Source organism: Saccostrea echinata, unplaced genomic scaffold (assembly GCF_033153115.1).
Source record: "Saccostrea echinata isolate AGI-Se365-2 ecotype Australia unplaced genomic scaffold, CSIRO_AGI_Sech_v1 ptg000029l, whole genome shotgun sequence".
Taxonomy (NCBI): Eukaryota; Metazoa; Mollusca; class Bivalvia; order Ostreida; family Ostreidae; genus Saccostrea; species Saccostrea echinata.
In genome coordinates this window covers 38,500,416-38,513,881 of record NW_026889778.1, presented here as the reverse complement: position 1 = coordinate 38,513,881, position 13,466 = coordinate 38,500,416, and the positions used below count along the sequence as shown (strand labels likewise).

Below are 13,466 nucleotides of genomic sequence, written 5' to 3'. Positions count from 1 at the left end.
AATTTTAGAGAAATTAATTTTTTTAAATTTTGGCCAATACCGATCGAAATTAAACTGATCCCAGCCAGAGTTTTATAATAATTGGAAATAGATAACATTTTCTCAAGAATACTATTTTGTTTAGGTGTAATACGGATTAAAAGGTAATTGAACTTGACAATCAAATAGATATAGAAGACGATAATTTTCGGTCTTGTGGTCAAAAAGCTTTTGCATTTTATGTTACCCTGCATTTCTTTTTCTCCCCTTCAGTATATAATTGTTTCTTTTTTATACATTACCTGTAAGTGTTACACATTCTCTTGAAAATATGCATCTCAGAAACAAAACGAAACTAGAATATCTTTTCCCGGAAGGGGTATTTCCGATGCTTTTTTCTCCTTAAATTCATCATTTAGCATTTTTTCTGAAAACAGTCGACACTTCAATTAAAATAGTTTTATCCATGTGTATCTTCTTTTCCTTGACAATTAACGTAAGGTCTGTCATCTCTTGTTAGTATGGAAAGTAATTATCCTTTTCCTCTTTCTTTACCCCTCTCCCCGTCGTCCTCCTCATCTTTCTCATTCTCTATCCAGAGTTGTCGTTCCCGCTACGCTCCCACATACACCTCTGTCAAAGCTTGTTATACATGATTCTTGGAACATTTGTAAAAGATGAAAAATTGTTTTAATTATCTTTTTAATTATATTTCTTATCGGTAAACAGGATTTAAATTAATATATTACCCCTTAAAAGGATTTTTGATTTAATTTTTGATATTTACTCCGCAAAATAGTTCCCTAAAAACTATATAAATAAATCGTTTTGAAGGGTGATAAATTTAAAGGAAATGAAAAATTATCATCTTTATCGATAATTACAAAAGTTAATTAAGATATTAATTTCAAATTTTCACCGTTTAAATTTTGTACAAGATTCTTGTACAACAAGCGTTGAGGTGTTGGTAGCGTAGCGGTAGACAACTCTGGATAGAAATGCATCTTTGTAGCCCTCCAATCCCCATTGAAAACTCCTTTTGAGCTCCCCATCCGTGTTATGGTGTTTATATGCCGAACCTTTTCACATATTTTATAAGCAAAATACATGTTGAATGTAAATATTACATAGTTAAGTCATCATATGTTTTTGAAACTAGCATGCATGTTTCTTAATTGTCTTTTAATATTGACTCGATATATTAAATATACACTTTTTTTTAATTGGTGGCACTGTAGCTCTTTGGTCGTCCATCCCAATTTTTTCAGACCAGCGAGCTACGGATCTGCAGCTAGCACCTGTGATGACTTTCAGTAAATATTTTCTCCATTACTTTTTATGAAACACGATTTCCGTTAATCATTCGCTGATGTGTTAACTAGTTGAAGTCTCTCTCTCTCTCTCTCTCTCTCTCTCTCTTATATAATGAACTCTAACATTCTTCCAAGCAAATCTATTATGAAGACAAGCCATGAAGTTAAATATATTTCCTACATGTACATTAGGTTGTCATTTTTTAGTTCTAACAATTCAATTGAAAAGATGAAGATAACGAACAGTGATGATCTCAAAGAATCAAAGAACTTTTTATTGTACAATCTATACATTGTACATAGGGCTCACGGTGGGTGTAACCAGTCAACAGGGGATGCTTACTCCTCCTAGGGACCTGATCCCACCTCTGGAATTTTCAGAGGTCCGTGTTTTATGCCCTCCTCTCATTTTTGTATTGCTTATATGACATCATTTCATATCCCGAGAAGCCTTTGAGCTTTTGGAATGAATTTTACATAACAACTCCCTGTGGCCTAAGGAAGATCCTTTTTTAATTTGGAGGTCAAAAGGTCAAAGGTCAAGGTCGTAAATTCATACATTCTGTTTGCGAGTAATACTTTCATTTCCGGGCGAAATATCAAGAAGCTTTTGAGCTTTTGCAATGAAATTTTATACTCCCTATGGCCCCTCCCCGCCCCTCTCAACGTGTCTCGCTCCGTTTTTGTTTTTGTTTTTTTTTTATTTTGGACAAGTTTTTTTTTTTTGGTTTTTTTTTTCCAAATGTCAATTGGAAATTTGTTGGCATCAAGCTCAAAGTTTTAGAGTTACTCCCCGTCTGTATTAAAGCTATATATATATGGCGTAACTGAGCTAAAAAATAAAAATATGGAGATTAAGTGTAGATAAACATGATATATTGTTTACGTTCAAATTAAAATTTTCACCGATTTTGAACTTGAATAACCTCATGCTTCTATAGTTAAATTGACTTTAAACTGTGTCTGTTATTTAAATTCAGAGTCGGTAAATAAATCGGTTATTGTTTTAAATTTCTGATATCTTTGAAACGCGATTGATTTAAATAGTGTAATTTACAGGAAAGTCCTATTTTATATAAAGTAATAAAACAAATAGAAAGATCTTTTTAATTTCAGTTAGTCTGAACTCATAAAAAAATACGCCATGTATGACTTTAAAAGTCGCATGGCACTATTCTTAGCACAGGTGCATGTGAAGTGTTATCACATATAAAAGAGGTTGTCGGCGGAATTTATTCTCTAATTACATCTATTAAAACTGTTAAGTAAAAGCTAAATTAGACACCATGTGTTGTGCAAAACTTTGACAATATCTAACGTGAATATATACATGTATATGTGACCTGCTGTTAGCATTTGATTCGTTTCAATGTCAAGCGCATCGTTGGTCTAGGGATATAATTGTTGCTTTGGATGAGAGAGGTCCCCGGTTCAAATCCAAGACAATCCCATATTCTTTTTTTTTTCTTGAAATTTTTTTTTCCGAATAGTATTCAACATATGAAATTAAGAAGTTATGACGTCTGGTGTGTACAAACCTTCCCATAAAATAATTATTACAGCTAGTGTGATAAATGTTTTATATAAAAAGAATCTCCTGTACGCATTTTAAAGAATAAGCAATCAAATCTATGTATCCATATTGGTATTTTTTATTTGCTTCAGTATATACATTTAAATAACTCTGCAAATCCAGGCGGTCCGACACCCCCCCCCCCCCCGATCTGCGCATGCTCTTCTTTTTTCCCTTGAGCGGGGCATATAAATTCTCTGAATTAGCTTGTTAGTTATTATCAATACAATATTTATTCTACAGCGAATCAGAGAGAGGAAATACGGTAGTACCACAGGCATTTGACATTTATATATTTCTTGTTAAAAAAATATATAACCCCATACCTAATTATTAGGTATGGGGTTATATTTTTATAAAAAAAAAATATGTAACGTCAAGTGCCTGAGTGTAGTATACCTGGAAAATATAATAAGGCAATTGCAATATTTTGTCATTTCCGTGGAAACCTTTCTCTACTCGAACGAATATCGTGTCCTTTGGAAAGATTGAACTTTCGCAAAGCAGTCATTGACAAATTTAGTGAAAACTACACATGAGGTACATGTATTTAACATCAAAGTTTTTAGACAAGAAGTGCGTTAACGTGCTTGAACCTAAAAGATATGAACTTGAAAATAAATTTTATCCATTGACATCAGAGTCGTGAACAGTGGCCTTAGATATATATGTACAGAAGGTGTCGCAAGCCTGGTTTTCTTCTCAGTAAAACTGACATACTTTGAAATTATTCTTAATCCTCAGTCTTTTAAGTTCTTTATATTCAACAATTTGCAATCCACATTAATAACACAACAGGTTAAGAGCTTAACGTTTTCACTGCTAGCTTTCAAAACTCAAACGAAACCATTACAGGATTTAAGGTCTTCCTTAGAAGGGAAATTCACGGTTCTTAAAAACCAAGTTCCATTGTCACTGTAGCCGTTGCCACGATAAAGAACTCTCACTGCTCAATGGTCCTGAGTGCCGAGTGCAGTTCAAATTTGAAACCCTTTGTCGGTGTATGGTGGCGTTTCTCTATGAGTCAAAAAATTCTCGAATGGGACGTAAAACAATATACAACAATCAATCAATCTTTGTTGCATTTCATTTCAAAAGCGAACCACATTCACTTATTACGCATTGAATCATACCGCTGCACTCAAACAGGGGTACATTTTAAATAAAAGGGTTTTTTTTTTTTGTTTTTTGTTTTTGTTTTTTATCCTTAAGAATGGGCAATCAATAATAATAGTACTTTTATTGAACTCATGAGATTTCAAATCATCAGAAGAGATAAGGTTATAAGATGTTGGTAAGCATTTATCACAGGGTTTTTCAAATTTTATTGAGTTCGTTATCCAAATAATTGATAATTTAATTTAATGAACAATCAATACTGGCATACTCTTTAAAGAATTTGTGCTCTGTCATTATTCAAGTTTTAGATTCCTTCAAAATCCACATATACTCGTGTACTATATTGGGTGTTTTGAGTGACATTATATTTAATTCAAAGCTTTACTCTGTGAAACTGTCGCCCGCGTGCCGCTGTCGTAAAGCGTCTGCTCTAGTGTCGCGAGGTAAGGAGTTGACCCTTAAGTCGCGGGTTCGAATCCCACTGTGGGACGTGGAGACCGGTCCTTCGGATGAGACCGTACAAACCGAGGTCCCGTGTCGCAGTAGATGTTGACACAAAAAAGATCCCTCACTACTCAATGGCCCTGAGTGCCAAGTATAGGTCAAAATTTCCAGCTCTCCAACGGAAAGTGGCGGCGTCTCCATATGAGTGAAAAATTCTCGAGAGGGACGTTAAACAACATACAAACAAACAAAACTCTGTGAAATTCATAAAATTACATATCAGATATGTGAAGTGTGAAAACAATGGCCTATCAATGTGTATATACGAAAAACGGCAGACAACATTCGATGTAATGATAGATTGTATTTGCTGACAAGATCATTGTATCGACCATAAAATTTGAAAAATTTTGACTTTGTTTCTTGTATGAACAATTTTTAAAACGAGACAGATCACTGACAAACATGTTCATGATACAAGGATATCCAAAATCTCGTTTGAAATGTTGCGTAAATTCTATGGTCGATACTATGACCATATGAATGTTTGCAAATACCATAATACATGTATATTACACTATCTGAAGATGCTTCCATATAAATATGACTAATCATGACTCCCCTTGGAAGAGGGCACTGTCCTTAATTTGAACAGACTTGAATCTCCTTCCCCCAAGAACGCTTTGTGACAAGTTTGATTGAAATTGTTCCAGTGGATCTAGATGAAGTTGAAAATGTGTAACGTATACATGTACATGTACGCACGATGCACACCCGCATGACGACGGGCGACAAAGATACCAATAGGTCACCTGAGTAAACAACGCAGTGAGAAAGCATGCTGTTCTGTCACGCACTGTGCTAATAGCTTTATGAGGATATAAAGGTATTATACAATAATAAATGTGAAGTTTTATCCGGGACAAATATATTTGACAATGTAAATATTGGACTTTTGAACTTGATTAATGTTCGTTATCTTCATATTTCATATGACCTGTCTTATACAAATTATTATTATAAGTTAAAGAACATAATTTGGTACAGTCTTAATGAATCGACTATGTTGAAACAAAAATAAATGATTTTTGTTTGTCTGAGTGATGGTCGCACTAGCATTAATTCTCCTAAACAAATGATAGTATCTGCAGAATTGGTGAAAACTAGATTGATGGACTAAGTTCGGCAAAATAACTTATGTCGAAAATTCCTCAAATATTAATAATAAATTAGATAAATCAGAACATTGTTTTGGAGGTGTATATGACCCAAAGGATTTGAGAGAGGATTTTTGTACATTTCTATGTATGATTCATAGATTTACAATTGCTTGGAAAGATCTTATTTTTGGTGGTTTTGAGAGAGATGGTTCGATTTGCTATCTTTGTATTTAGATTGCATCAAAACAATACGAGAAGGATATGAAGTGCTTGACATGATAGTTTATTGAAGTGGTAAAGAAAGTAAAAGGTTACTAAGAATTAATCCCAAAATTTGAGTTTACAAAAAATTGATTGCATTCATATGCTTAAAAATGTCTCAATGACTTCTCCGATTAAAATAATTACCAAAACTGCGCTAAATCAATATTCAAAATAACAACTTATTTTAAGAGCATAAATAATTATCTTGAACATATAACAATTAAGAAAAAAATTGAAATGAAATAACGCTGAGGTTATTTTACAAGAACAAAGAGTTTAAGCACAGAAATCCATCCGCTTCAAAGGATTTACCTGAAGTACTCACTCCATTTTTTACCGTGTTTGTAGTAACAGTGCCCTTCATTTTTTTCGCATCTTTTTCTATCATATAGAGCCGGGTTTCTATGAGTTTCCTTTTATTTTTTTCTGGCAACATGCTGTAATATTCATTCTTCATATATCTTGTCAGCTTATAAGGACTTAATGTCTGAAAAGATTTATCATACAATTCCTTCAAGCTGTACTCGCAGCCAAAGTACAGACACTTTACAATGTATTTGACGTAAATATCAACACTTTCGTTAGGGATCGGAATTTTCGCTTTCTTTAACTCGAACTCTGTCAAGAGCCATGTTTCACATCTCCTTAAAATGCATTTTACATCGTACTCGTGTGCAAGTGGTAGAAGCTCTTGAATATTACTCTCTGAAAAACATTGCAATTGATTTTGTTAATACTACTATAACGATAAAAATTCAAAGCAACTTAATATATACTAGCGGAAAAAAGAAACTATTTATGCTTAAAAGTTAAGTAAATCATATTAAATACTAATCTTTAATCGATCTTTATTCTTAAAGGCATATTATAAAGTACTAAACGCATGTTTGAGAACTCAATTGTGAAATATAGCGTTCGATTCACCTTGATGGTCTCAGCACGCTTTTCTGGAGTTTCGTACCTAAGCGACACGTGGTTAAAAATTGATTAAAATTTCTTGCATTCATTGATAGTATTCATTTATTGAAGCAGAAAAAAATGGGTTTTGATTAACATTTTGATTGACATTTACCTTGCATGTTTGAAAATAATCGTTTGTGTGCCATTTGGGATGCTGGAAGCTGGGATGTCTCAAAGCAATGTGGCAAGGTATTTTGGAGTTCATATTAACACTGTAAATGCATTATGGAGACGATATCCGCAAAGTAGCACCGTTCGGGACCGCCCATGAGCAGGATGCCTGTTGTGACGTCACTTCGGTAAAATACGTATATATACAGACATCACATTTGCGTACAGTATACAATGTCATGTAATCGATTCCAATCGGTTTTTTGACCGCTAAAAGTACCCCTCGGCATCGACGGATAAGTCCTCGTACCGAGAAACAGCTTACGAGAGGCAAACATCCGTCCTCGACGCCCTGCTATCCGTCGTGAAAATACAGTCAGATCTCGTTATCTCGATCTCGACTGGACGGACAAAAACTTCGAGATATCCGAGGATTCGAGATATGGAGAGTGAAATACTTAAAGAATAAGTGGTTAGGCTTCCAAATCACTTCGACATACTAGTACATGTATCCATGGGATTCGAGATAACGGTGTTCGAGATACCAAAGTCCAACTGTATCTTGCTCTGGCGTCACATAATCGGGACATCATGTTTGAATTGAAAGACAATGCATTACATTAAATTGTGATATATATAAAGCAACTTCACATTATATTTTGTATATGAATCTATAAATAAAATAACTTTACCATGTTAACTACACATGCAGTTTCTTTTTTCCTCTAGTATTTTTTATTCCAATTAATACATTACCAGTAAGTGATACAAATTCTCTTGGAAAGATGCATCTTAGAAACAAAAGAAAACTAGAGTATTCTTTTCCTGGAAGTGGTATTTCTGATGCGTTTTTCTATTTAAAACCATCAGTAAGCATTTTTCTAAAGACAGGAGATGCTTCCATTAAAACATTTTTAGCCACATGTAATTTCTTTTCCGCGACAATTAACGTAAGGTCTGTCATCTCTGGGTCAAATGGAAAATAACCCTCCTCCTTCTTTTCCTCCTTCTTCTCAAGCTTTTCCATTTTTGTTGTCAGCGCTGAATACTTGCTCTTAGAAATAAAAACGAAAGACTGAAGTTTTAAGATAAAGACAAATCATCGTACTATATTTAAACATGTTTAAATGATGGGTCAGCCTTAGGGATTTGGCATTTTATCAGTTTTATGATATCAGTGAACTAAAAATACGATTAAAATGGAGTGCAGACTTCCAGGTCACTGGGGTATATTTATATCAAAATTGAGCGTAATGTGAGATAAAATATTAATCTCGTTTGAAAAGGTAACGACTGGGTTCGCCCCCATTACATTTTCGCACTGGGTGGTTTGGCCTCCAGTGGTTTCGCCCCAGTCATACTTGTAATTGGTAAATCAATTTTTTGCACGTGTGGAATTTGGTAGTTTGTTACTGCGGGGACCTTGAGGTCCATGCAGAAAATATATAAGCGGGTTAAACCTGATGCCGTGGGCTTACGTCAGGTTACGCGTGCGCAAGAATGCTTTAGACGGCTCGCCCCTAAGACAACTAGCCTTTAGGACAATTCGCCTTCTTCGGGTTAGAACTCACCAATCATTGGCAATCCTCACTTGAAATCTGCCCATCGTATTTATTTATTAATTAGCGTATTCAAGATCCGAATCTTTATACGTATATCCTTATGTACATGTGAAAAAGAAATCATTTACGATAGTTTTTTACATAAATATGGATTGTTAAATTGAGTTCGGGGTTTCTATGGTGCAAAGCATTAATTTTACTGATAAAACATCAGTACTCAAGCTTTAGAAAATCAACTAAGAAATGTCATTAATATCCTAAAATGACATAAGATGTATGCTATTGAGTTTCATCTCATTGAATAAAATACTTTTACTAGAAAAAAAATGCATGATTGTACATATATTCATGCATGTACTGACTTTATCACGAAGTTGCACATGCCTGAAATGGTTTTAATTATCTTTTTAATCTAAAATTCATATATAAAACTTAAAACTAATATAATTAATCGTACTACTTTTAAAAATAAATTGTATTCAGTAAGTTACTTGTTTTCAGGAACATTTTGTGAAGCATAGTGGTGGTTGTTTCTATTAGTGATGGAAATATTTGTCCATATGAAAGTACATTAAATATACTTAATACTACAACCATATGTTTCAAAAATTACTAAATGACATCGCAACATTTGATATACAGCAATCCAAATAGCTTCTTACAGGCCTGTAGCCGTTTTTGAAAGTGGAAAGGGGGGGGGGGGCTCTGAAAAAATCTCGCGTGATACACGTCGATAAGTGCTTTTTGTGTATCTTTCCAATGATAGAATCTTCCGTATATAAAATCCAAACAAGTCCCAGCCGATATGGTTACCGAAGATAGACCGATTTTTTTTTTTAATAAAAAAATATATAGACCTTATTTAACCCTGGTCCAGAGCTAAACGTTACGGTGACTGTCACCTGAACTGTAGATGTATATGACATAAAATAGACAAGATATCTAATTACTTTGAATTAAATGACATTTTATGCTTTACCGAGACTCATTTAAATTCTTTAGTAAATTCAGAGAATTTAACAATTGAAGGGTACTTGAAGGGATTGGGATATAGACTTTGATAAGAAAACTTCCAACCTATTCAAGTGATATAATTATGACATATAATCTTACAAACTATATAGAGTAACCAGTATGACATCAATTTGCATTATCAGCCCCATATTTATTACAGATACCCTTGATTGTATTGAATCGGGAACTATTGATACTGATAAAAAATATAAGCGATCACAAAGCCGCTTATATTATACTGAAACTTGATACAGTGATCCAGTTTTGAAAATACTTATGTCCGGAAGATTTTCCTGTACAAAAGAGCAAATTTTAATCAATTCAGAAATGAAATGAGTGAAATAATCTGGGGTGAAATTCTGAATAGCGAACGACGTCGATGTGGATGTATTAAAGTTTAATGATAAACTCTCAAAAGAGCTAGGTTCACTTGATGCATAAAATGGCCCTGTCCTTATATCAATTAATTGACTATCATCCTCTGTCCCATTTCATATATAAAAATAAAGTAGAGACTTAATGCTTTTATTTCATATGATAAAATTTCTTTTTGAGAATCCAGGTATAGGAAAACAGGCTTTGAGAAAATGTAATGTTCTTGAATTTTGCAGAAAACATGCGTATTTGACTACCTTCATCAAAGAATTAAAATATGAGCACAGCCCACGATCCAAAAATTAAAACATGTTTTGTGATCTTCAGAAACCGATCTTTCATTATGTAATTGCATATTTTGGATCAGGGGTTGTGCTCTATATGAAATATTGAAAAAATACCTCAACTTTTGGCCATTTTATAGGGGTTTTACAGGATATGGGAAAAATGACGCATTTCATGACGTCATAATGCATTGACTAGAGAGAAAATTACGTCATGTTCAATAGATACACGGTCCACATGTGTTCAAGTTATAAATACTGCATTCTCAACCAAAACTGAGCAGTTTCGATTTTTCAGAAATTCTCAGGGCCAAAAAAGGCCCTAAGTGGCTCTTGCTCTTTGTGAATAGATTTATACCACTAAAAGATGTAGTGGTAAAACCGGACGATAAACCTTGGTTTAATTCTGATATTAAGAAAGAAATAGAATTGCTTGTTAGGAAAGCTTACAATTTTTTTTTTTTTAAAAACCAGAGCAAGAAAAATTTATTATTATTATTAATTACTTATTTCTGTAAAGTTTCTTCTGATGAAAACAAAGATATTAGATAAAGACCTTCCCTAATTTGAACCAATATCGGAAGCTAAACTTGAAAATGTTACAAAAGATGAAATTGAAATTATCGATATTATCAAAATTCTACATTCTAAAAAAGCTTCCGGTCCCAACAATTTCAGAGAAATCAAACCCGACAAACTACACACCAATCTCCTTATTGAGTTGTATAGAAAAGTCTTTGAAAGAGTAATTTTTAAATACATTTATAATCACTTAGTATTACATCTACTGTTATGTAACCTAAAAGCTGGATTTATACGTAACCATTCAACGGTCATCCATGCAGTTAAAAGAAATTTATCATAATATTTGTATTGCTCCAGACTAAAAAGTAACCTTGCTTTGCTAATTGTGATATCAGTAAAGCATTCGATACGGTTTGGTTGAAAGGTTTAAGATATAATAAAAATAGAAAATATTGGTTTGTGAACCAAGTCCTTGCTTTGTTAAATAACTATCTTACCAATTGTTCACAACAGGTTCAAATTAAATCATCGTGTTTTTCAGTGGGAATTAAGAACGAAAGCAGGGGTTCCCCAGGGTTCTGTTCTTGGGCCTCTGCTCTTCCTAGTTTATATAAATGACCTACATGTACCATGTTGTCTCTTAGGTCTCTCTAGACTATTTGCCGATGATACTCCCGTGACAAACACCGCTAAAAATTGCAGGACTTAGAAAGATTAACTAACTATGACCTAGAAAAAAATAACGAATGGTCAAAAAAGTAGCTTGTAAAATTTAATTCTACCAAATGTGATCGTGTGAAATGAACAGATTGTTGAGTAACATTAATTATCTTTGATAGTGCTAATTATAACATAATAGACCTTGACCGCAAGACATTTTGATGCCACCTGAACCTGAGTGAACATGTTAATTATTATTCAATTATATTAATTATGTCAATTATGTCCTTCTGCTTAGAGCTACTCTTCATTGTAATTGTTTCTTTCATCATTATTATAAATTGGTTGTTTCATACGAGATCGTCAGTTGGAAACTGGACCTTGCACTGTCCACACCGACTCACAGATCGTGTAGAAAACGCCAAGTTTTGGATCGTAATAAATTATTAAACGAAGTACCGACTTGTGTATTTCTACCGGTCATATTTGTATTTTGTAGTAGTTAGATCCTAGTACCTCATACAGCCAAGCGAGTTTGCCATCCTTCTTACCAGAATTCCCAAACCATGGATATTTTTCCATTTGTTCCTGCTTGGATGCGAACAGTCCAACCGCGCTTCACCTTGCAACAATGTGGACGCTGCGGATTAAGGCACGTATGGACCGTTTGCAACGCAAGGACGTCAACATGTTTCAGGTGTGGAAGAAGAGGACACTATGCACGGATGTGTAGAACACGGAATCCCAAAATCATCTGCGCTGTCTCTTCTATACCGACACGTTCCATCGAAACACAGACGGACGAAACTTGTACGGTGCGAAGAAAATCAAAACGAAAGCAGATCAGAGACAGAGAGAGAATCATCAAATTTCGTACAACCCGTAAAGAAAAATCATGTTTAAGTGAAATGCCCTTCTCTTCAGTAAGTGTGATTGAAATTCATTCTGAAACTTTGGAAACCCAAGCTGAAAAGTTCAGGCGGCATCCTACAAATCAGATGCTCGATGTTATAAAAACAAATGGATGTGTGAGCGGAAAACGTCTCATGTTCGACAGTCAGAGAAAGACAAGACTATCAAAGAACTCCGGGAAAAACTCTCAACTGTAGAAAAGGACCTTGAGGAATCGAAAAAGGTGATAACCGACTTTCAGAGTGACACCAAAAAGAAACAGGAACAGATTAATTCCCTCCTGAAAGATAAAGAGTTTCATTCCTCGAGGAAAGCAATCTACAGTGGACCGCCCCGTGGAGCCAGGAAACAGTATCCAAGGATTTCAAATATTGTCAGAAGTATGCCTGACAACACGAGACAAACTTGGAAACACGAGGACGTGTTTCGGGGGGCAAAGGGATACTGTGACCGTGTGAAATGAACAGATTGTTGAGTAACATTAATTATCTTTGATAGTGCTAATTATAACATAATAGACCTTGACCGCAAGACATTTTGATGCCACCTGAACCTGAGTGAACATGTTAATTATTATTCAATTATATTAATTATGTCAATTATGTCCTTCTGCTTAGAGCTACTCTTCATTGTAATTGTTTCTTTCATCATTATTATAAATTGGTTGTTTCATACGAGATCGTCAGTTGGAAACTGGACCTTGCACTGTCCACACCGACTCACAGATCGTGTAGAAAACGCAAGGTTTTGGATCGTAATAAATTATTAAACGAAGTACCGTCCAAATCTACACGGTTACTATTGGTGGATGAATCCTAAGGGTAAAACAACGCCCGGGGCCGCTGCATATATTTTGCAGTGGTCAGATCCCGAACCTCTACAGCAAGCGAGTTCCCCCATTGAACCACTCTGCTCAACGTATAAACGATGGACAACCACAGTGAACAACATTCATTGACAACACTTTCGGCATCTCTCTTTTGACCACCAGGATACTCAAACCTACGTTTCAGTTCGTGCTTACCGGTGTGTGAGAGAAGACCAAAGAACAGACTCCGAGAAATATATGTTAAATTCCTTCCAAACACGAGGACGTGTTTTTCCCAGAGCGGTGGGAAATTATCACAGTGAAAAATTCACTGTTCAAGAAAGAACTTTATTTTGGACTTTACTTTTCAATTTTCAAGTTGTGTTATATTTTATTTCTCACG

The 13,466-nt window shown here is 34.5% G+C and overlaps 1 pseudogene; it reads right to left on the bottom strand.

The window, feature by feature from the left end:
- Positions 1 to 511: 511 nt before the first annotated feature.
- LOC133195284 (uncharacterized) lies at positions 512 to 7,950 on the bottom strand (annotated as a pseudogene).
- Positions 7,951 to 13,466: the final 5,516 nt, after the last annotated feature.